Here is a 22,434-nt window from a genome sequence, read left to right as displayed (position 1 = left end):
ACAAAGGAATGATTAACAGAAACCTTTGAGGGACTGAGCCTGGGAACAGGCATGCAGAGGCCTTACATAGGAACTATATTTCTTTGAGTGGTAGGTATACGGTAACTTAGTATTTTTATTGTTACTAATGGGGTGCCTGGGTGGCTCAATTGGTTGAGTGTCCAGCTCTTGATTTCAGCTCAGGTCATGATCTAACAGTTTGTGAGTTTAAGACCTGCATCAGGCTCTGTGCTGATGGTGCAGAGCCTGCTTGGGATTCTCTCCCTCTCTCTCTCTCTCTCTGTCCCTCTCCTGCTCGCTCTTTCTGTCACTCTTAACATAAATAAATAAACTAACAAAATTACTAAAATGCAATTTTATGTTTTATATGCCTATCCATGTATATAAAACATTTCACAATTTTCAAAGAATGAAAAGTGAAAAAGTGCCTGTGGGCTTGTCAACATTGTTCGTGTAGACCAGCCCAAGGCCAGGCCGACTCCCCAGAGCTTCTAGAGTGCAGCACACATCCAAGCCATGGGCAGGGATCCCAGAGGCCCAATACCATTGTGGGGCAAGAGGAGAAACTGTCTAGGATGCTTGTGGCTTAACCCCAGGTCAGCTGAGATGGTGCAACTCTCAGTCATCACGCTGTTGCTACAGAGTCTGTGTCATCCAGGCAACTAAACATCTGGTGGATTTGGTGGAAAAAGGAGAAAACAAATGTGGGCGTGGGGGGAATACCAGACAAATCAGTCCAACTAGTGCTCATCATCACACAGGCTCACTGGCAATGTCACAATACAAGAGAGCTGGGACAACAGGCTACCCCACGTGGTAACAGCACCTTCCTGCAATGGCGTGAGCTACTACCTTGACATCGGGAAGGCTCCTGGCCAGGGGGTGGGGGCCCGGGGCCCTGGTCCGGCCAGACAGAAGGCCAGACCCATCAGCCAGAGGCCCACGGGAAACAGAACCATTTCAGGTAAGAGAAAACTCAGCCAGGCTTGGGTTTATTTGCCGCTACCAAGGAGTCAGGGCCCAGGACAAGTCCAGAGGTGCAAAAGAGACCCAGGCATATGTGGCCAGAGAGCTGGCCGTTTCAGGAATGGGCAAGAAGAGACTGTGGGGGCAGGAGAGAGAAAGAGCAGACTGGAGCTGGGCAGGAAACATCACGATGCTGGACAGCCCCCTGGTATCCTGGCCTGGGAGGCAGCAGCCTCTCCCTTCTGACCCCCTCTCTGAGCCCCCACCCTGCCTCCAGCTGGCTCTGGGTCTCAGCTGTGGGCTGCTACGGGTTCTGTTGACACAGGATACGACCCGCATTTACAAAGCCCGGGGTAGGATTCTCTTCCTGCCCTTGGACCCCTTCTTCCTATGGCCTGTACCTGTTCCTGGAAAACAGCCAGAGAGGTTGTGGCTGATGAGGAAACACCCACCTAAGGAGTGGGGGAGGGAGATGCCCTTCTGTGAGGTCACAGACACGTCCAATCAAAAGGACTCTGAGATGAAAAAGGGGAAATGCTTCATCTCCAGCTCAGCACTGACCTCATAGCCAGTCCTCTGGCGAGTTCAGTAAATGGTACAGGAGGTTTTCTCAAGAGACTTTCGTCCCCAGATCAGGGCCTGAAAACTTGACAGAGTGATTTGTTGGGCACAGGCGTGCCATGTCATCACTGGCCTGGGTGAGGGGGTGGAGCCTGGCAGCAGCCAGGACCAACCCTCCCTTGAGGCCTGGAGTAGCAAGAAGCAGTGGGCAGATGGAAAGAACCTCTGTATTTCTTTCACAGTAGAGTGTGTTGAGAGGGAGGGAGGGCTTTTTTCTAGGGGAGCTCTGCTGTGCCCATAGACCACCCCATATTTGAGAAGTCCTTGGGGAGAGGGGAGCAGACCAAAGGATGGCCTAGCACACTGCTGATGGCAGGAAAGAGACCCCACCCCAGCTAGGACTGCGAGACCCCTCAGGCATGCTGGGAATGGTGCAGGCTGGGATTGCAGCACAGGGCCTGGCCTCCTGGGACAGCTTCAAAGACAGGTGTTTGGGATCCTTGTCTGTGCAGACTGGGTGTAGGCGTAGCGAGCGCTGCAGGGGTTAAATACAGCAACTTATTGCTTTCAAACAGGATGTTTTCTGCCACTTTTAGCTCTTCCTGAGACATGCTCCACACCCCTGACCTCAGCAAGGGCTGACAGTGGGATGACTCTGGTGCCCAGAGTCTATGTGTTATTGGCATGCTGGGTCACCAAGGTGGGGCTGGCAGAGTTTCACACGTCCCACTTCTACCCACACCCAGCCTTGCTTGTCTACCCATAGAGACAGATAGACCACACACACACACACACACACACACACACACACTTCCTTCCCTGATGCCAACAGAAGGTGCCCAACCCTGAAACCTGGCAAAAGCTGTCAAGCTAGTCCCCAAATGGGGAAAGTCCAGACCCCTAGCATTTGTTCCTCTGCCTCCTAGAGGCCCAACTAGGCAGGGAAGGGAAGAGCCCACAGGAATTCCAAGATGTGGGCCGAGGACTGTCAGCTCCCTGAGTGCATTTCCCATCCTCTTGGGCCCTGCCAGCCCCCAGCAAACACCCAAGGAAAATACCAGTAGATGGGGGCACCTAGGTGATTCAGTTGGTTTAGTGTCTGACTTCGGCTCAGGTCATGATCTCATGGTTCGTGGGTTCGAGCCCCGTGTCGGGCTCTGTGCTGACAGCTCAGAACCTGGAGCCTACTTTGGATTCTGTGTCTCCCTCTCTCTCTGCCCCTCCCTACTTTTCTCTCTCAAAAATGAATAAACATTAAAAAAAAAGGAAGAAAGAAAGAAAAGAAAATGCCAGTGGGTGATGAGCTAAAATAACCTGAGCCAGGCTGGCCAGCTCCCAAGGGCCGTGGGCAGGATGAGACACTGCTGCTGGGGACAGACATGCTGTCACTTAACCCCCAAGCCAGGCTCTTCTTTGCTCCCTGTACATGTATGGTCCAAGGCCTCCAGCTAATTACACTCTTCTGGATTCTACCCCATGGCCTTATCAATTTCCCAGAATCCCGGCTTGCTCCTCAGAGGCTGAGGTGAGGGCTGAGTCGGTACAGAAAGGACCACTGCCACCTTGTCCTCAACCCCTAAGGTTTTCAAACGTCAGGCTTGAGATCCAGGTAGACTACCACCCTTGAGCTTAAAAAAAAAGAGTGTATGAAGTATCTACTACGTGCCAACCTGCCAGACTCTAGCCAGATGCATGATCTACATAAGCCTTGTAAAAGTCTCATGAGGTGAGGAGCAGTCCCATTTTACAGATGCCAAAAACAAAGTACAGAGTGACTTGCCCAGGGTGCCATGGCCAGACAAGTGGTGGGCCGGCAGCCACACAAGGACTAGCTGCAGTGCAGTGCTCACGTGTTGCTGCTGTCTCCTGCTGACCCCTCCCATACCCCAGTGATGACCATCCGTGGACAGGTGATACTCTGCTCTGAGCCCCGCTCCCAGTTCTCCAGGATGTTCTCTCATTCAGTCCTCACAACAACTGCATCAGGCGGGTCCCATTACTATCCCTTTTCTAACCATGGGAAGCTAAGGCACGGGGAAGTCGCTTGTCTTTGGAGTCCAGATTTGAAGTTAGACATTTTAGCCTTGAGTTGCCGCTCTGCTGCATTTCCTAAGGGAGCTATCTGTCATCTCATCAGCCCTAAGTCCTGGATGCCTTTCACTTCCCCTGAGTCAGGGAGGAAAGAAGAGAACAATTCCCACAGGTCATGATGGAAGAATGCCTGCCAGCCCCTCTTACTGGGAAAACTTTGATCAACACACTGGTCTCTTCTCCCCATGTAACCGCAAGCTACAAGATGGTCCTTTTAGAAGAGATTAACCTAGATTTAGCCTAAAGTTCCAAGTGCAAGGAAAGTGGAGTAAATACACCGGGTAGAAAGAGAAGTGGGGAAAAAAAGCACTTAATACTACCCCCCATTGCCACATCATACAGCTCCCCATTCTTGTCCACAATTTACATTCTGAGTACATAGGACATCCCATTGCTTCTGCTGGGGCTGTCCCCAGAACAGCTCCCTCCTGCTTGGCTTTAGAAATACCCAAACCCCTGGCATTGAGCCTCAGAGAAAAAGGGTGGGGAGCTCAACTGTGCAGAAAGCCCCTGGCTTCCATTCCTCCGGGGACTGCATTCCACATCAAAACCCCTGCTTGAGCCTGACCCAGTCCTGACCTTGCCTTAGCAAGAAGTGAAGAGATAACGTGTTTCCTTCCAGTCATTGAAGCCACAACCACTGCCTCTCCTACATGTCTGCCTGTCAGCACACACAACACGCACCCCATCTTCTAGGGCTTCTGCTACATGGGCATTGCCAGGGCAGGCTTGCCTAGAACAGTTTCATGATATGGTGGCTACAGGGTGTCCTGGGCAGAGCCTGGGAAAACAGAGATCAAAGTACCTCTGGGTTCACTTTATCCCCACCACATTCACTGAACCCTCCTCAGAGTCCTGAGGGTGCAAAGCTATGGCCTGGAGGATAGGTGGTAGACAAGAGATCTGACTGCTAAGGTCTTTTCCACCTCTGAAAGTGTGGAACTGCAAGGTCAGATTTCCCATCATGATGAGGCCTTAAGACCACTCAGAAAGTGAGATTCCCTTGCTGAGCTCTCTCTCAGACTCCCTCAGTTGAGCCCCAACACCATGCAAGTGCAAGGGAGATTCCCTCATCCTGAGATGCTAAGGGTCAGGAAGGGCATGAGCAGTGTGGTCCCTATTGGGCCCCATGGAGAACGGGAGCCCAGGACAGGGGGTCAGGCTCTGCTGGGCTGGGACTGGAATGATCAAAACTGAGCTTTCTAATTATTAACATTGGTTCAGACCTCCCCCTCCTTCTAGAAAGAAAGGGAAAGCTACATGATTTCCCAGAAGAGGGAGAGAAAAATTCTTCTTCCTGAAATTGGCACATTACAGAATGAACCACATGTGGGTCTCTGTCTGGAGCCAATGGGCCTGTGCGTAGGTCAGCCATGCTGCACGTGAGCTTTTGCGTGCGCACGTGTTTCCTGTCAATTTTCAGTTCATCATCCTTTCAACTCCGTCCAAGAGTATTGTGCACTGTAGGACCTAACTTAGTTTTGGTCATCTCTTTATTCTAGTGTAACTTAGGCACAGCAATGTCATGGCCAACTAAAGGTGATGCCTTTTCTCCCTTCCCATAATCCCCAATATATATCCACATTCTTTTTCCAGAACAGTCTTAGAAGAACCTGAGGAGGAACAGAGTGAAAAGGAGGGAAAGGGGAGAGGAAAGTATATTATATAAATAAATCTCGTCCAAACTATTTCTTGCCTTATTTCTCCCCAGCCCCTCCACACACACACATATTTTAAATATGGGTGAGAACGGTTGGAAATATTTTCTGCAGACTATAATTCCAAAGAAAAACCCAATAGCTATCAGTCATCTCAGACATCTCAAGATTTGAAGGAAACTCTACCTAGTCCAACCATCTTAATCCCCTTCATAATATTCTAACTGTACTTGAATATTTTTCCTGATGAAGAACTATCTCCCATGGCAATCCACTTTCCTTGAATGGCTGTATGCTTAAAAAGTTCTTCACTATGCAAAGATGAAATAGGCCCTGTAGCTATCAATCACTGGTCCTAAACAAACTCTTTACAGATATTGAAGTTGGACACAGAATGAAGCTACCAGGCCTTTCCCACAGCATTACTGGAGGAAGGCTTGGTGGGACCATCACATGGTGCCATCATGCAAATTAGAAAAGGGACCATTCCCCATCTGCTGGAAAACTGTTGCAAAAAGTAGAAAAATCTACGATGTTTATAATGTGAGTGAGACTGCAGGGGAGAAGCATAAAAGATAATGGGGGCTACATTTAATTTTGGCTTAGACCTCATAAACTTGCCGGGTATGATCCTACAAGGGCAGTGAGTAAGGGGGTGAGTGCAGCATCTGACTCTGTGGCCTTCGCCTGGAGAGAACAGTTTTTAGCCCAAGAAGAGGGCCTTGTAGGAGAGAGTGAGTAACTGCATGCACTCCCCCAAGCCTGCCCGCCCTCTCCTGTCTTTGGCTTAGCCATCTCCAAGGGAGGATGGCCCCCAGCAACAGAGGCAAGGTGTCCCTAACTATCTAATGACTGACTGAACCTTGCGAAATTAAGTGACTGATGGCTCAACAGCCGCAGGAAGGAGCTTATCCTGAAGGTGCTTCTAAATCAAACCTTTGGGGAATATACATCATCTTTGAGAACGTGATAAAGGTCATGGACGGACACCCCACGCAATGCCAAGGGTTAGTGGTTAGCTCCTTAGAAACCATGCTATCAGCTCCCACTCTATTGGCCATTCACCAAGACTCTGTCTTGGCTGACTGTCCTGTTACTCTTGGGAGCACTGGCAGCTTCTAGGAGCTGAGCAGAACCCAGAGGCAGGAACCCACAGGGCCCGAGACAGTGGGGCTGGAGATACGTAGCTTGCTGAGATGTATTTCCACTTCTTATCAACAACAATTAGTCCTGCAAGCTGCTTTTTTCCAATGGAAACTCTGCCCTTAGCTTTGTCAACAAGATTTCTGGGTTGATTATGGCTCTCCAGGTAACCAGCAGGCCAGGCTCTGTCACTGCTGGAAAGTGTGGGCAGCAACAGTGTCTGGTGAAGCATAGGGAACTGCCCATTCATAAGCTGAAGCCCAAGCTCTCTGGTTTTAGAGAAAAGAAACTGAGGCCATCAGAGGGGGAATGACTTGTCCCAAGAGCACAAATGAGGGAGACTGCTTCTCCACCTCCACCCTGGGCGAGTCCCAAGACCTCTCACCACCAGCCCAAGCTGCTTCCAGGGTTCAGAGTGGCATGGGAGAGAAATGGGCCATGGGAGAAGGGATGAACGTCATCTTTGGAGGAGGGGAGTTGTAGGAAGCTGCAAGGGAGGCCCTGAAGCACACTGCAGTGGGACCACTCAGCACTGACACCATCTACCATAAGCAACTCAGAGGAATAGAATGAGGGCAACCCATCTGCTCTTGTCCAAGCAGCTCCAGCTCTTGGCTCTGGAGCCGGACCCAGGGCAGTAAGGCGAAATCTTAGAGGGAAGTGAGATATTCCTGGTCTGCTCTCTCACTACTCTGGGAAGCTCTCCTGGGTACTTGGATGGGGGTACTTGCCTGGGACATGTGCTCCAGGCCAAGGTTGATGGGACAAGGAGGCTCTTGGTCCGATGACTTGGAGACCAAAGAATAGAAGTTGTAATAGCCCAAATGGGGAACACCAAGAATGCAAGAGAAGTGGTTCTAGCCCTCCTCTGGGGAGACCTGAACTCCTACTATTGCTAATGTAGGCAATGGCTAAATGGAATTTAAAGCAACAATGGCCTCGGGACATTAGGAGAAAGCTGCTTCTTCTCCTAAGAGACTCAAGCCCAGTTTCTAGTGTCTCTGTGGCCCTCTACACAGACTAAGCATCTTTCTTACTGCTGGGCCCTCAGCTCAAGTCCATGCAGGCCTGAGTCTGCCTCTGCCCAGACAGATAACTTTGAGCCCATCCCCACCCACTCCCAACCTGTCCACCCCAGCCAGCCTTCTCTTCATTTTCCTCTGGGACCAATGCAGTCTTTGTGTCATTCACACTCTGCACTGTGTCAGATCCAAAGCGCAGGTCCTGTGGGGCTGAGCTACTCAGGATCCTTGGCATCATATCCCTCACTCACCTTCACAACTGCCCTGGCCAGCCTGATGCCCTTGGCAATGTGACTCCTGTCCAGTCCCTCAAAGCCCATTCCCACATCCTTCTCTATAAATGCAGATACTAGAGCACCTAGGTCACAGGGCTATTGCAGGACCAACATCTCTGTCTAGCACTCAGCACGGTCCCTGGCACAATGCAGTTGGATGTAAGCTGGAGCTCAATACTAGAGCTAGAACTGCTGTCAGTACAAGTTCAGAACCTGGAAAATACGGAGGCTTGCAGGCCTCCCAGAGATGCCATAGAGGGCACAAGACCTGCTCTTGGTCCAAACATTGCCCAGAAAGCCACATTTCCACTGAACTAGGAAAAAACTGACCACCCCACCCATTGGCTGTGGCTTCCGAAAATCTGGCTGCTCAGGGTGGGGAAATTTTCCCCAGCCAGATTTTTGGAAGCTACAGACAATGGCTAATCTCTCTCTTACAAGCAGAGAAGCTGAGCTACACACCTGGATTCTTCCTCTGCAAGAAAGATAAGACCCAAGGCTCCCGAGGTGCCACTGAGTACCAAACACTTCAGCCCATTGTCCTTCCCTTCCTTTCCCTCTGTCACCCAATACCATCTCTCCCCTACTTCTTCTGTCACCTAGGGCTTGCCATGCATCCGTCACATATCTGTCTTCCCCTAGTGGGACCTGAGGCTCAGTGGCCCCGGGAGGCTGCCGGAGTGTCCTCAGGGCAGTGGCATTTCCTCAGCTGCTCTTGCCCACCACTGAATGTGCAGAACGCAGGGGAGACTGAGGGAGGGAGCCAGGGGCTGGAGCCCGGAGGCGGCAGTGAGGGCTGTAGCCACCCTGGCAACAGGGGGACCCACCGTGGCCCCTAACCCAGACACTGGGCTGGCTCTGGCTCAGGGGGCCTGGACTCGTGTTTGCCCCTGGCCCTCAGGGACCCTGGAAGGCCTTTCACTTACACTGTTAGACTGCTTGGCCTGTGTCAGAACCAGAGAAGGATCCCAGGTCTTCTGAGATACGTAGGACAACTCCAGTCCCAGAAGTGCTGACCTACGCTAAGGCATCCTCTCTATCTTCTGGGTTATTAGTGAGGGGGTGGACACTCCTCATGTATCCATGAAGCTTTTCAGGGCCTAGGCTAAATAGGTTCCTATTCTCTTTAGAAGGCAATGCAGTCGCCCCAAGGGAACACCAACTGCTCCTCAGTTTCTCATTAGAATGGTTTCCCCCTAAAGGTCTTGTCCAGAGCTTCTGTTTTGTCAGAGTTCCAGCCATCCTTCTGTGCAGATTTCTTCCTGGGAACCCCCTTGGAAGGCCAGAGAGCTGTAACATTCTTTCTTGGCCTCACACTGTAGTAGGCTGGCTCTGGCCTCTGATGGTTTATCTTTGATGGTGACTCCTGAATGTTTTTAAGCACCGAGACCATGGCAAGGCCTGTCCTTGAAGTCAGACAGAATGGAGAGCCACACACAGACCTTGTCCTCTTGAAGCTTACAGTCCACTGAGGGGCACAGACAGGAAGCACAGAGCCGTGGGACCCATGCTAGGATATAGGTAAGCACACATGACGAGAGCCTGCAGGAGCTCCTGGCTTTGTGCTGGCAAGGCAAAGGAGGCTCTTCAGAGGAGGCCACTCCTTGGCCCGGAAGCAGAGACAGGAAGGATCATAGTTCAACATGGCAGTGGTAAGAAGGGTAATGAGGGCTCCGGGCAGCCAGTGCATGTGCAGAGGCCAGGAGGCAAAAGGGGAAGAGAGTGTTGGAGGCAGGGAAACTGGTTCTGCATGGCTGGAAAGAGAGAGGGCACCGGAAGAGATGAACCAACTGACCACGCTCATTGTAAGAGAAAGTGTATTCCATTCTTTCCTCCACTGAGTACTACTTCTAGTAAACCCACTGAGTCTTGAATATCAGGAATTTTAAATTATTGTAATGATATTTATTTATTTTCCATAATATTTATTGTCAAATTGGTTTCCATACAACACCCAGTGCTCTTCCCCATAAGTGCCCTCCTCCATCACCACCACCTCTTTTCCCCCCTCCCCCTTCCCCTTCAACTCTCAGTTCATTTTCAGCATTCAATAGTCTCTCAAGTTTTGCGTGCCTCTCTATCCCTAACTCTCTTTCCCTCTTCCCCTCCCCTTGGTCCTCCATTAGGTTTCTCCTGTTCTCCTGTTAGACCTATGAGTGCAAACATACGGTTTCTGTCCTTCTCTTCCTGGCTTATTTCGCTTAGCATGACACCCTCGAGGTCCATCCACTTTGCTACAAATGGCCATATGTCATTCTTTCTCATTGCCATGTAGTATTCCATTGTGTATATATTTATTTTTATAGTTTATGGTCAAGCTGGTTTTCATATAACACCCAGCACTCTTCCTCACAAGTGCCCTCTTCCATGACCATCACCCGCCTTCCCCTTTCGCCCTCTCTCTTCATCCCTCAGTTTGTTCTCAGTATTTAAGAGTCTCTCATGATTTAAACCGAAGACTTTCAGAGTCCGATCAGATTCTCATGCCAACCTGAACTGAGCTCCGGCGTTGTATGGAACGTAAAAATAGGGCTCTCTCTCCCCTTGGTTTATTGAGAAAGCCCCCCAAGGTCAGCAAAGCAGTGGGCCTCTTCTTCAGACAGCTGAGACCCCAGCTGGTGCACACCCAGAGCCACCACCCCATCCTCCTTCAGGGGGAAATCCTTTACCAGGGCGGGGGTAAGACAAGCATCACTGAACCGAAAGGCAGAGACAAAGGAGAGAGTTCTGGAAAACTCAGCCCCGCTGAACAGGAAAATATGTTTTCTGAGCGAAAACCAAAGAAAGAACAAAGGGCTCAAAAGGGCAGACGGAAGTTGGTGAACCATTCGGCTGCACACCACCAGTTCAATCCTTATTTAATGCATCACTCTGTCCAGGGTGGCCAGATATGGTTGCTGGGCAAGGGGATGCTGAGTTACGCACAGCTGCCCAATCCCCAGACCTGCCTGCACTGTTCCACGTGGCTCACTGCTCTCTCCCCGTCAACGAGGTCACTTCCTTGTTGCCAGGAATCGCTGTAAGGAAGGGCATCAGCCACAGACACACAATGCTCACAAACAACTTGCACCACGGACACCTGTGGAAAGTCCCTGACCTGTGTGGGCACACACCAGCCTGTACCCTGAGTCGGAATGTCCACACTCACTGCTGGCAACAACACACGCAGGGCCTTCCCCTCAGAGCTGTAACTGAAGAGAACCTTGTTTCGAGATTTCAGGCCAAAACATCGGAATCTGTCAGGAGGATTCTTCCCGAGCCACCAAGTGGTAGGCAATGGCTGCCTTTGTCCTAACCCGTGAACCCTCTCCAAACTATAATCCCCTCCCCCATCCCTATCCACTGGCTATCTTCCTCTTCCTTGTTTTTCTTTGATACCTGGGGGCAAAGATGGAACAGATTTGCCACACAGAGCACCTTTCAGTGGTGCCACAGGGCACACAGGAGCTGCACCTGGGTCTCTAGAGGAACCATCCTTCCCTCCTTAGCAGTCAGCGGTGTGCCACCCCAGTGGCCCTGGGACCAGGCCTGCTGCCCACCTGGCCTCTGCACTGGGTCACAGGATTGCCACTCCTTCACTCAGTGCTCCTTCCCACAGCAGCAAATCTCCCTGGGGAATGCACCTGAGGGACCAGCTCAAAGGAGGTGTGAAGAGACCTCACCCCAGCTGGCTAGGCAGGCTCCACTCTGTCAGGCAGCCATGGGCAGCCCTGCAGGGCAAGGGGCCAGGAGCCTGTGGCCCCTCCCACTGCCTCCCCTTTACCACCCCCCCTTACCTTTGCCAGAGCTCCCCCTGACCTCAAAAATAACTCTGCAGCCAGGCTCTGCAGGAGCTCAGGATTGAAGTTTAACAGAGACAAAAATAATTCCTTGGAGTGAGCTATTTTCTGCCCAGTTTTGGGAACAATGGCTCGAGGTAGTGGGCAGTGGGGCAGGCATGGGGAAGAAGCTGGCCACGAGCCATCCCCTGGTTTGAGGTCACCCCATGCCCACTCCATAGTCCCCCTGGCGTGGGGTTTTCAGGGAGGTGGGACCTTTGTCAGGGGCTGTGCCACCTGCCCCCAACTGTCATCTCCAGGTAAGGAGTGAGGACAGCAGGGAAGGGAAGGCCCATGGGGACCTCGTGCTGCCTGCACACTGGGCTTACGTCTTCCATGGCTACCCCTATCTTATGGAATGGAAGGAAGAAGAGAGGGAAAACGACGTTACTTTACCAAGCCACAAGCAAGGGATTCTGTACCCATTGCCCTGTCTCACAGAGTAAACATCTCACAATATTTATCTGAGATAAGATATTTAAAGTGTTTTATAAAAATTGTGATACTCCATTAAAATGTTACTACTTTACAATTATTGCCCCAGGTTTTAAGAGGAGGAGGAAATGCAGGTATGAAGTGGAAGGCTGTGAGAACACATTTTGCAGCAGGACAAGGAGCATGACCTTCTCTGGAAACATGAGGTCCTCACAGCCTGGGAGACCCAAAGTGCAGCATAGGTGGGCACGTCACTCATGGCTTAGCAACCCCAACCCCCAAGCCCCACTATTCTTTCTCCTTTTATTAAATTTTTTTAAATGTTTATTTTGAGAGAGAAAGAGAGAGAGAGCTCAAGGGGGTGAGAGCAGAGAGAAAGAGGGAGACACAGAATCTGAAGCAGGCTCCAGGCTTCGACAAGGAGCTCGAACTCATGTGAGATCATGACCTGAGACAAAGTCAGATGCTTAAGCTCAACTGACCAAGCCACCCAGGGCCCCCATCCACTATTCTTTCTATTTTTTTTCCCCCTAGAGACCCTTTGTTTGACTCTTAGTTTCTTTTTTCTTTCTTTACACAGAACTTTCCTTCTAACACCTCTAGGAAAGTGTCTAGCTGGGAATATAGAGTCGAGGTGGGGGGGCAGGGGAGTGGGAGCGGGAGGGGTTTCATTCATGGAATATCTTTAGGTTGATTTCACTATAAGTCTCCAGAAAGAAACATCTGCGCGACATAGTATTATCACATGCTGGGAAGGTGACCCGTGGAGAGTGATAATGCCTTTAGTGAGAAATTCTACATCAACAAGGGCCTTCCTGGTCCCACTCTCTCTAACACTCACGTGTTCAAAGAAAGAAACTACCGGAGGACACGCAGGGGGCCTGCAGGCTAAACCTGGCCATGAATGTGTCCGCTCTGCCACCGCCATTACCAACTGGTCATTATACATTTTTTAATTAGTTGTCAATGTTTTTGAAAAATAGAGAGATCTCACTTTTGGAAAACTTCTGGGTGTCCAGCATCCTAGTAAAAAATGGGCTAATAGGGCCACACTGGGCTGCAGTTCCCGGGGCAACCCTGCTGGCCTGAAGTGGGGCTAACCCTCCAGACCAGGCTGTGCCCCCGCCCCCATTCCACCCCACTAGGGTCTGCAGCCCTCCAGCCTCACTCATCACCTGGCCCTACCCCTGCCCCCACACCACGCAACCAGCCCAAGTGACAGCAGAGCTCAGTGTGCAGGGGGACACAAGTAAGAGAGGCTCTGGAGGCAGCGGCCATGAGAGCAAACCCTGCCTCCCCACACACCTCCCGCCAGCCGTGTCCAGAGTTCTCTAAGCTTCCGTTCCCTGGCCTGTAAAATGAAAAAAAACAACGAAACCTACCTCATTCGTCTGTGAGGGTCAAATAAGATAATGCAGGTCAAGTGCTCAGCATTGCACCTGGCACAGGGAATGTCAGTGCTTGTGATTCTGCAGGACTGCTTCAGTAACTGGGGAGAAGTCCTCTGAGCTGCAGCCCAGCTCTTTTCTTTTTTTCTTTTCTTTTTTTTAATGTTTTATTTATTTTTGAGAGAGAGAGAGAGAGACAGCGTGAGCAGGGGAGGGTCAGAGAGAGAGGGAGGCACAGAATCAGAAGACAGGCTCTAGGCTCTGAGCTAGCTGTCAGCACAGAGCCGGACGTGGGGCTCAAACCCACGAACTGTGAGATCATGACCTGAGGCAAAGCCGGACGCTTAACTGACTGAGTCATCCAGGCGCCCCCAGCCCAGCTTTTTCTAAGGATTTAGTCACACAAAGCTCTTGACATTCAACTCTCTTTAAAAATTTTCTTTTAATGTTTATTTAAAAAAAATTTTTAAATGTTTATTTTATTTTTGTGTGAGAGAGAGATGGAGCACAAGCAGTGGAGGAACAGAGAGAGAGAAAGAGACACAATCTGAAACAGACTCCAGGCTCTGAGCTGTCAGCACAGAACCCGATGTGGGGCTCAAACTCACAGACCATGATATCATGACCTGAGCCCAAGTCAGACACTCAACCGACTGAGCCACCCAGGGGCCCCAACTCTCTTTTATAGTTCCGGGGTCCCGGTCTACCTACAAACACATTTCTGTCCAATAAACAGCCACTGAGCATATCTGTGATGAGTTAAGCATTGCTCGGAGTAAGGACACTTCAGTTAGAGGACCCAGCCCTGTTCTCGGGGGCTTGCAACACAGGGAGTACAGGGACAATTGAACAGACAGGCACAGCCCTGTGATGTGAAGTCGAGCACAAAGCTCTCCCCTCCCCGCCCTGCCCCAACCATCCAGGAGCTTGGCATTGAAGGCGGAACAGGGGTGACTCTGATTCTCCCTCTCCTCCTAGGTTCCAAAATTTTCCAGAACTTTACTAAAAGACACTTTCTGGTAAGTTAGCTCCACTTACCCTCTAGTTTCTCAGGTTCCACACTTGAATTCTTCCACTGCACACTGGTTAACATAATTTCATCTCAACAAAGCCATTCAGATCTCAGATGGAGTTTATTATAATGGAATTTTACCTAAGGCTGTCAGCCCCCACTTCTTAACATCATGGCACCCAAGATGTCGGTGTGCTTGCCAAATAGGCTGGGCAGAGGTACCTTCCCGCCCCTGGCAGAAGTCCGGAAATTCAGAGCTGTTTGGAACAAAGAACTCTGCCCTGAAGGTGTTTTCCAGCATCATCCTGGCCAGCCTGGAACTGTCCCATTCTCCCTCGGCTGGCACCACCTACTCCCTCTTTTCCAGCCCTCCTCAGACAGGAAGAGGAGAGAGGAGACAGCCAAACGACCAGGGATACTACGCAGGACAGGTCGTGGGCAGGTGAAGCGGGGGCAGACAATCCAGACTACGAAAGATCCGAATTCAAGTTCTGGTTCTGACTTAGGAGCTCAATGACTTTGGGCAAGAAATGTAACCTCTTAACTTCTTTGAACATCAATTTCCTCTTCTATAAAATGGGGATAACAAGATTACCTACCTCATAGGATTATTGAGAGGCATATATGAGAAAATGTATGAAAACATTTAACATGTGCCTGGAATATAGAAGTTATAATAACCATAGGTTTATTGCGATTGTCAGCTTTATTATGATATATGATATGTTAGCCTCACAAAGGTCAAAGGTTGGTGTACAGAGAGACACTGGGGCAGAGTTGGGGTGGGAGGTGATTGAAGAATGGGCGGGGCCCTACCCCAGAGCCCAGTGTGAGCCTAGTGACCAAGATGAGGCCCAGTGCAGAGGCACTCACCTGCCCCTGGTGCTGACAGGCACAGACTAGCTGGGTAATTACAGGATTGCAGCCTCGGGTGGTCCAAGCAACTGCCCAGCAAGCCACATTCTTTTGTGGGTGGCTGAGTGAGTAGGCAGCTGGCTGTATATGTGGCTGCTGGGACACTGGGTCTATCTAACATCTATTCAACCCAGCGCCCCCAGGCCTCAGAGTGTTCAACCTTGGAAGGGGAAAAGATTCTCTGTGGGCATTCTGTTCCTTTCCCCAGGGTACCTCCTCTGTTCTCTCCACCCCAACCCTCTAGCACCCTCTGCTTCTCAGATTGGACAAGTCAGCAGGTCAAAGATCAAGGCCAGACTCTGAACAATTAGTTTTCAGTTTACTTCATCTGGGGCTTTCAAACATCAAAAAGCCCTGGACAGATGTAAATCCATCCCATCACTGCCCACCAGGGCCCTGAACTCTGATCAGCTAATAAACACAAAGTTCTGATACTTGTATGTCCCTTCCTCAAAATCGACGCCCAGGGAAAATATGCCATCCCAATACTCTTGGCAGAAATGCAATCCAGTGGGTATTAACTGATCGTGTACTATGTGCTCAGCACTGACACCAGGCTCTTGGTTGAACTGAACAAAACACCAAATATTGGGATGGGTGTGGGGCCATGGGACCCCTCCCTCACTGTTGCTGGAAGCCCAGCAAGGAAGGGCTTTAGCTGCACCTGGAGACCCTGAGCAGAGCTCACAGAGTCAGGCTGATCCCTATACAGGACCACCTGTGTACACACATCAGACAGGGGTACACACATAGCCGGCAGAGGACGATCCAATTATAAGAGCTGAAACGGACTTTAGAAACTCATTTAGGGTAACCTTTTCATTTAGAAATGAAGCCCATATTGGGTATTGAAAAGAATGGGGAACAATGGGAACTTTTATCCACTGCTGAAGGGAATGCTTTTCAGTACAGCCACCGTGGGAAAGGGTTTGGCGCTGTGAAGCAACGCCAAACACAGAATCCCATGTGCCCTGGCAATTCTGCCCCCAGGTATGTGCCCTGGAGAAACACCTACGCGCACCAGGAGACAAGCACAGTGTACTGCTGGCGGTATTACCATAATAACTCCAAACTGGAAACAACCCAAACGTCCATCACCAGGAGGGAGGACATACAAATTGTGGCACATCCTTACAATGGACATCACCCCGAGTGAAAACTAATGAACTACCTCTGAGTGTGTCAACCCGGGGGGACTCTCAGAAGCATGACAGGGGGTGAAGGATGTACATCACAGGGAAAATGCATGTAGGTAAGCTCCATAGGCATGTGAAGGTAAACAATACTTTGTTTTGTAAAATGTACATAGATGTTAACTTCCAAAGAAAAGGAAGGAAATAACTAACGTTCAAAATATTGGTGGAGTGGAGAACAAGGAAGGAGATGCAAATAGGAAGAATAGGAGCTTTTAAGGCGCTACAGCCATTCCATTCTGAACTTAGGTGATGTGTACAGACTGTATTATATTATTCTTTAATCTATACATAAGCATATTGTATACCCATGTGTATATGATATATCTCAGTCAAAAATATAAATAAAAAGAATTGAAGAGTCTGAGTCTCAGAGAAGCTAAATAACTTTCCCAGGCTCATCAGCTAACAAATGGCTAGAAGAGAAATTTGCCAAATCTGAGTTCAGCCAGGTGCAAAGACAGCCATTCTCTAAAGGGATCTCTCGCAACGATGAGTTTCTGGTCTAATAAATTTAGATCAATTGCAAGACGATGAGTTTCTGGTCTAATAAATTTGAGATCAAGTGCAAGACTTCACTGTTAGACTCCCAGCATCTTGAATAATGCCTGTCACATAGTAGGCCCTCAATGTATATCTGCTGAATGACCATCTGCCCAAGTTTTTCGAAGGCTTACTGCATGCCAGACACTTGACTTAAGTCATCTGTAATCCTCACATGGCTCTTGACAGCAGAGTTATTCTTATCCCACTTAACAGGTGAGGAAACTGAGATTCAGAGAGATTAAGAAACCTACCCAAGGTCACAGGCTAGAAAGTGACAAAGATGGGATTTGAACCCAAGTATGTTTAACTCAAATCCTGTGTTCTTCCTATTCTTTGAGGCTGCTAGCACAGCTTCTAATAACATTACCTAACATTTCAGGAATATACCAAGCAACCCGGGGTGGGGGGGCACAGCTGAAGGGTAGGATGAGCACTTTCTCTTCCTGCCAACTCCATCTCCAGGCTCTGGCACCAAGAGTGGCTTGCATGGCCAAGCCCAGCACCAGCAAGCAGGATAGCGCTGTGGTCATGGGTTAACTCTACAGCACGGCAGGTTGCTGCAGAGTTTAAACCTTGGTTTCCCATATCCACCCTGGAAAGAATAATAGTAGCTTCCGCCAAGAAGAAGCTGTCAAGATGAAAGGAGATAAGGGATCACACAGTGCCTGGCAGAGGCTGGCAGATGTGGCTAGAGTCCATCTCCCCTTCCAGTAGGCTAGGTTCAGGAGTGCTCCTTGAGGGGTAGCTAGGAGGGGAAAGGGTAACCACGATGAGATTAGGACCAGTTGACCAAAGGGACAAAGGTCATCCTTGGTGCCCTTCGCCCAGAGTAGGTTATCAATAAAGTGGCTTGTTTGAAATTGAAAGAGTATTTGTTATTTGCCTCTAGACCATTCAAATCTTACCTGATTCCATGCAATCTCTCTGCAATGAACTCTCTCTCTCTCTTGGGTTGAGCTTGCTGTTTTTACCCAAGTTGGGTTCCCAGTAGTGCTAGAGAAGCACTGAGGCCTGAGCGTACTGGCAGAAGGAGCCTCCTTCTGGGAGGCCACTGTCCCCACAGTAACCTCTGGGCAAACCAAGCCTGCTCCCAGGTCAACTTGTTCAAACCAGTTAGTAAATCTAACCATGCCACTCACAAACATTTACTGCAGACCCATTATGTCCAAGGCATGGCGCTAAATGCCCTGTGGGCTCCCATGAATGCAGAAGTGGTAGGGTTCCAAGGAAGTTAAGACAGACCCAAGTATAAGTCCTGACTGTCCCACTCATCAGCTATGGCACCTTGGCACATTGCTCAACCTCACCAAGCCTCAGTTTCCCATTTGTAAGAGGAGCATAACAGTGGTTCCTTTCTTACAAGGCAGATCTGGGAGGCCCTGCATGCAATGTACCTAGCACAGCACCTGGTACAACCAAGCTGAGCACTCAGTGAGTAGCTGTTCCTGGAGCTTCAACCCCAGTGCCAGCAGGTGGCACACACTGGATGTGTCACCAACAAAGCCTAGGGGCTCATGGGTGCCTCACAGTGCCTGGAATGTCACAGCTTGCGTAACACCTCAAAGCTCCAACCTGTGGTCAGAAGGCCAGTGAGAGGCAGCAGCTTCCCAAGAACTGGCTTCTGGGTGCTGCCCAAACTCCACGTTCCCGCTGGTGTAGCTGCCCACACCCTGCTCAGGACCAGGATTCTCCCCTGTGCAGAATGGGGACTTTGTGTGGCACCTCGTTCTGGAAACACTGCTTGGTCTATTCCTTGGCACGGGACTTGCAGGGCAGGTTTGCAAACGTATGACACACACTCAGATTCCCCTAGTGCCTGCTGCTTCTGCCTCTCACTTTTGCCATTTACTGACAAGCCACTCCCCTCTCCTCCCCCTGCCAGCCCAGGGAGTCTCTCCCCCTTCCCTCTCCCCACAAGTCACTTCAAAGGGTGGGACTTCCCAAAAGGTCTTCACCTGCCCTTTTCATTTGTTGGTGATGAGAACAACTTCCTTCCTGCCAAAGTTCACAGTCACTACACCATCATTAAGGAGGCTACACCCCCACGTCAGTCACCCCCATCACTCTCATGCTGGACCTCTGAAGACTCTCCAGGGAGCCCGCCCTGAGCATCTGGGCCACAAGGACCACAGACGCAGAAGGGAGGGCAGTTTCTTTTCTACACGTTAACAGCGGCACAATGCAGTCATTGCCACCAACGCCTATAGCTTGGGTTGAGCAAGAACAGTTTGTCCCCGCCCTGGACCATTTCCCCAATATTCAGACCTCATGAGACAATCAAACTCCAGTGTCCGGGGGAACTGACTCCCTCTCCTGCTAAGCAGTTTTTCTCTGGCTCTGACCTCCACCCTGCTCACCATTTCCCCAGAACCTGACTGCAAGTGACCTGTGCCCTTTATCCACATGAGCAAGGTTTGATCACCCTTCCCTTATTGTTGTTTACCCGCTTTAGACCTGGACTTCCCTGTGGTATGGTGTGGCCCCCAGAGATCTGGGAAGCTGGACAGACAAAATGAGGAGGCTGCAGATATGGAGGAAGAGGGAAGAGGAAGCATGAGTCTTGGCTCCATTATAAGTCCCAATTCCCCCAGGGGCAGCTGACGGGGAATTGGCAGGCCTTCCTGTCCCCATCTGAGGTAGGGGTGGGGCAGGAAAACCAAAGGTGAGGCCAGTCATAAGTCAAGGGTGAAGGGAAGTCACACGAGTGAGCGAGTGGTAGGTTGGGTTTTAGGAGAAGGTGGCTGGAAGCGGTGCTGCCCTCAGGGAAAACACTGGAATTGGGTGACAACACCAGAGAGCAAGCTGGGGTGCTGGGGCTGCCCTGAGAAGTAAGCTACCTCCATCTCCCCCTCATCATTAAGTACCTCCCCAACCTCTCTTCCTCATTAAACCCACTCCCACCCATCAGTGTAACCTCAGATAGGTTCAGAGTGCTGTTCACCATAATGACTAAATGTTTCAGTTGGCCCTAGACAGTTGTGGTTTATGTCTATTGACCTGAGAGAACTTACTAAGAGCACCCCTTTTCACTCCCAGTTTGGCCAGTGAATTACATGGTCACTCTCTCTAGCCCACCAAGAGGACACTGACACAGGAGAGGGTGAAGAGGGAATTAGAGACGAGCATGACTGGAAGGGAGGCCCTGTGGTCCAGAGCGACAGCCAGGCTAACTTCTGCCCACCCGGATCCTCTCAGAACTGGACAGACAGGAGCTGCCCATCCTCAGGCTCAGACCATCTCAGGGAAGAGGCCTGATTTGGTGGGTTCTGTTCCTGTCATCCCTCAAAGGTGTGTTTAGTCACAACTTGTCATCTCCTTACTTCCCTCTTCCTGCATCCAAGGAGACTCACAGCAGTGGACAAATGGAGAGCTGGATTACTATGACACCTCCTGCTCAGTAACAAACTGGAACTTCATCCTAGCTCAGACTTCCAGGTACTCCTGACTCCAGCCCTCCAGCTACCAGCACCCAAATGCTAGACAAAGACAACTGGGGGGGCGGGGCTTCTAGCAGAGGTTCCAGCAGCAGATCTAGGCTGGGATGGCTGTCGCTTCCTGAGGATGTAGGGTGAAGGACTGAACAGTGGAGCTCCCTCTCCTGCCTGCTAACTGCCTGCTCTGGCCCCCAAGCCCCAGGCCGAACATGGAGACACTGGCTTTAGACACTGGCTATTGGTCTGAGAGTAGAGGGTGAGGGTCTGGAAGGACCTCTTGGTACTTCCTCTGGGACTTAGTCCCAAAAGAGATCAGCTCTGAGGTAGGATGGGAAAGAAGACTGAGAAACCGGAAATATAAATAACCAGGGCGCCCCAAAGTATACCAGACCTTCCACAATGTTCATACAAATAAAGTGTGATGGCCTTGACTGAGGAGCTGTGAGGGGTCAGGAAAGCTTCCTAACTCTCCTTCCCTCCTTCCTTATCTCACTCTCATCTTTTCTTACCCTTTTTCTTCCTTCCTTTCCTGGAAAGGGTCCAAGTCGTGACTAATGAGGGACCAGCCAACTGAAGCCATGGGACCCAACCAGAGTACAGTCCGTGAATCTCTAGCATTTCGCAGTTTGAGTCAGCCCCACACCACAGCCTGGTTGTGGGCTTGTCTCATATAGATCCAGAGAGGCCACTGAGTCGGCTCCCATTTCTGCTCAAGGATCTGAAGCACCCAAAGTAAAAGCTAGAGAGAAATTTACAGTCTTACTACCTCCTGGTCTGGCTACATATCATTCCAGAAGGACCCTCAATCCCCTCCAGCACTTGGACAAGGACGGGATGGGGAAGCCCATCTCCCCCCCAGTACACAACACTCAGCAGTTCCTTGAGTTGAGGTTCCAGTGTCCAGACAATCCATTTCCACCTCAACAAAGCCCACTTCTTATCCTGGCTTAAACTTTCTTTGACAATACCATGCCTTCCCTAGTCCCAGAACCTTACTGACTTCCTGGGCACACACACCTTGCAAACCGAGCTGTACTGCTAACAAGATCACTAGGCAGAAATGGAATGAGAGGCTGGAAGTCTACAGTGTTGGGTGTACCTCCTGATCCCAAGAGAAGGATATGAGATGTGGATTTACCACAAATCCACAATCTCTTCACAGTCAACCCCTTCTGGAATCATACCATAGCCATCCCATAATCATCGCTGTGTTGGGTGTTCCCTTCAGAGGGGTGGCCACCACCGGCCATGAGGAAGAAAGCCTTCCAGCAGGGAGCTAGAGTGGAGCTGATTCTGCCTACAAGAGCTCCTGCAATGCTCGGAAAATGCCTGCCCAATTGCTTGCCTGGGCTCTGGCCCCTCTGGCTGCAACTGAGCCCAGACAGGAGGCTGACTCACTCACCGCAGGGAGGAGGAGGAAGAGGAGGAGGAGAAAGAGGAGGAGGAGATGCGGGAAGGGCCTGGGCAGGGAGACCTAGGGCTCTCCCAGTCCGGGTAACCTGGGTCTCAGCTTCAGCGTTCCAGGGTGTGTGGAGGAGAAGGAGTCACTATCCACTGCTCCATGCAGACCACGTGCTGTTCCCTCCTAGATACTTCCCCTAAATTCTCCCCCACCACCCACAGAGGAGGGACCCTTCACTCCCCAAAACAAAAACTACTCCATGAGCTCCCTCTCTGGTTAGATGCTTGCCCCTGAGTTCCTCTGAACGAACATCTAAAGACAGGCTTTCCTAAAAAATTAATACAGATCTAAAATCATTGGTGGTTTAAGAAGAAAAAAACTACTTAAAAGATCCAATTCCACCATCGTAGGTGGCCGTACGTAGGTCCTAGAAGATGATAAAGTTACACACTCTCCATCTCCAGCGGACCTTAGTACCATAGACAGCCGATCTTCCTTTCCTATTCCTCCACTCCACGCCAAGGCTCCCCAACAGAGGAAGGAAACAAACGCTTCTCGTTGCCCAAGTGCTGAGC

The 22,434-nt window shown here is 50.4% G+C and overlaps 1 long non-coding RNA gene across 2 annotated transcripts; it reads left to right on the top strand.

The window, feature by feature from the left end:
• The first annotated feature begins 783 nt into the window (after positions 1-783).
• Positions 784-14,983, top strand: LOC115305699. Of its 2 annotated transcripts, XR_003914947.1 has the most exons (4): positions 784-964; positions 12,079-12,211; positions 14,336-14,376; positions 14,737-14,983. It is a non-coding gene; the product is annotated as an uncharacterized LOC115305699 (long non-coding RNA). The 2 variants fall into 2 exon arrangements; XR_003914946.1 differs by having other exon boundaries at positions 14,336-14,983.
• Positions 14,984-22,434: the final 7,451 nt, after the last annotated feature.

Source organism: Suricata suricatta, chromosome 10 (assembly GCF_006229205.1).
Source record: "Suricata suricatta isolate VVHF042 chromosome 10, meerkat_22Aug2017_6uvM2_HiC, whole genome shotgun sequence".
Classification (NCBI taxonomy): domain Eukaryota; kingdom Metazoa; phylum Chordata; class Mammalia; order Carnivora; family Herpestidae; genus Suricata; species Suricata suricatta.
The sequence above is the reverse complement of the archived record's forward strand: the minus strand, read 5'-3'. Positions and strand labels throughout refer to the sequence as shown.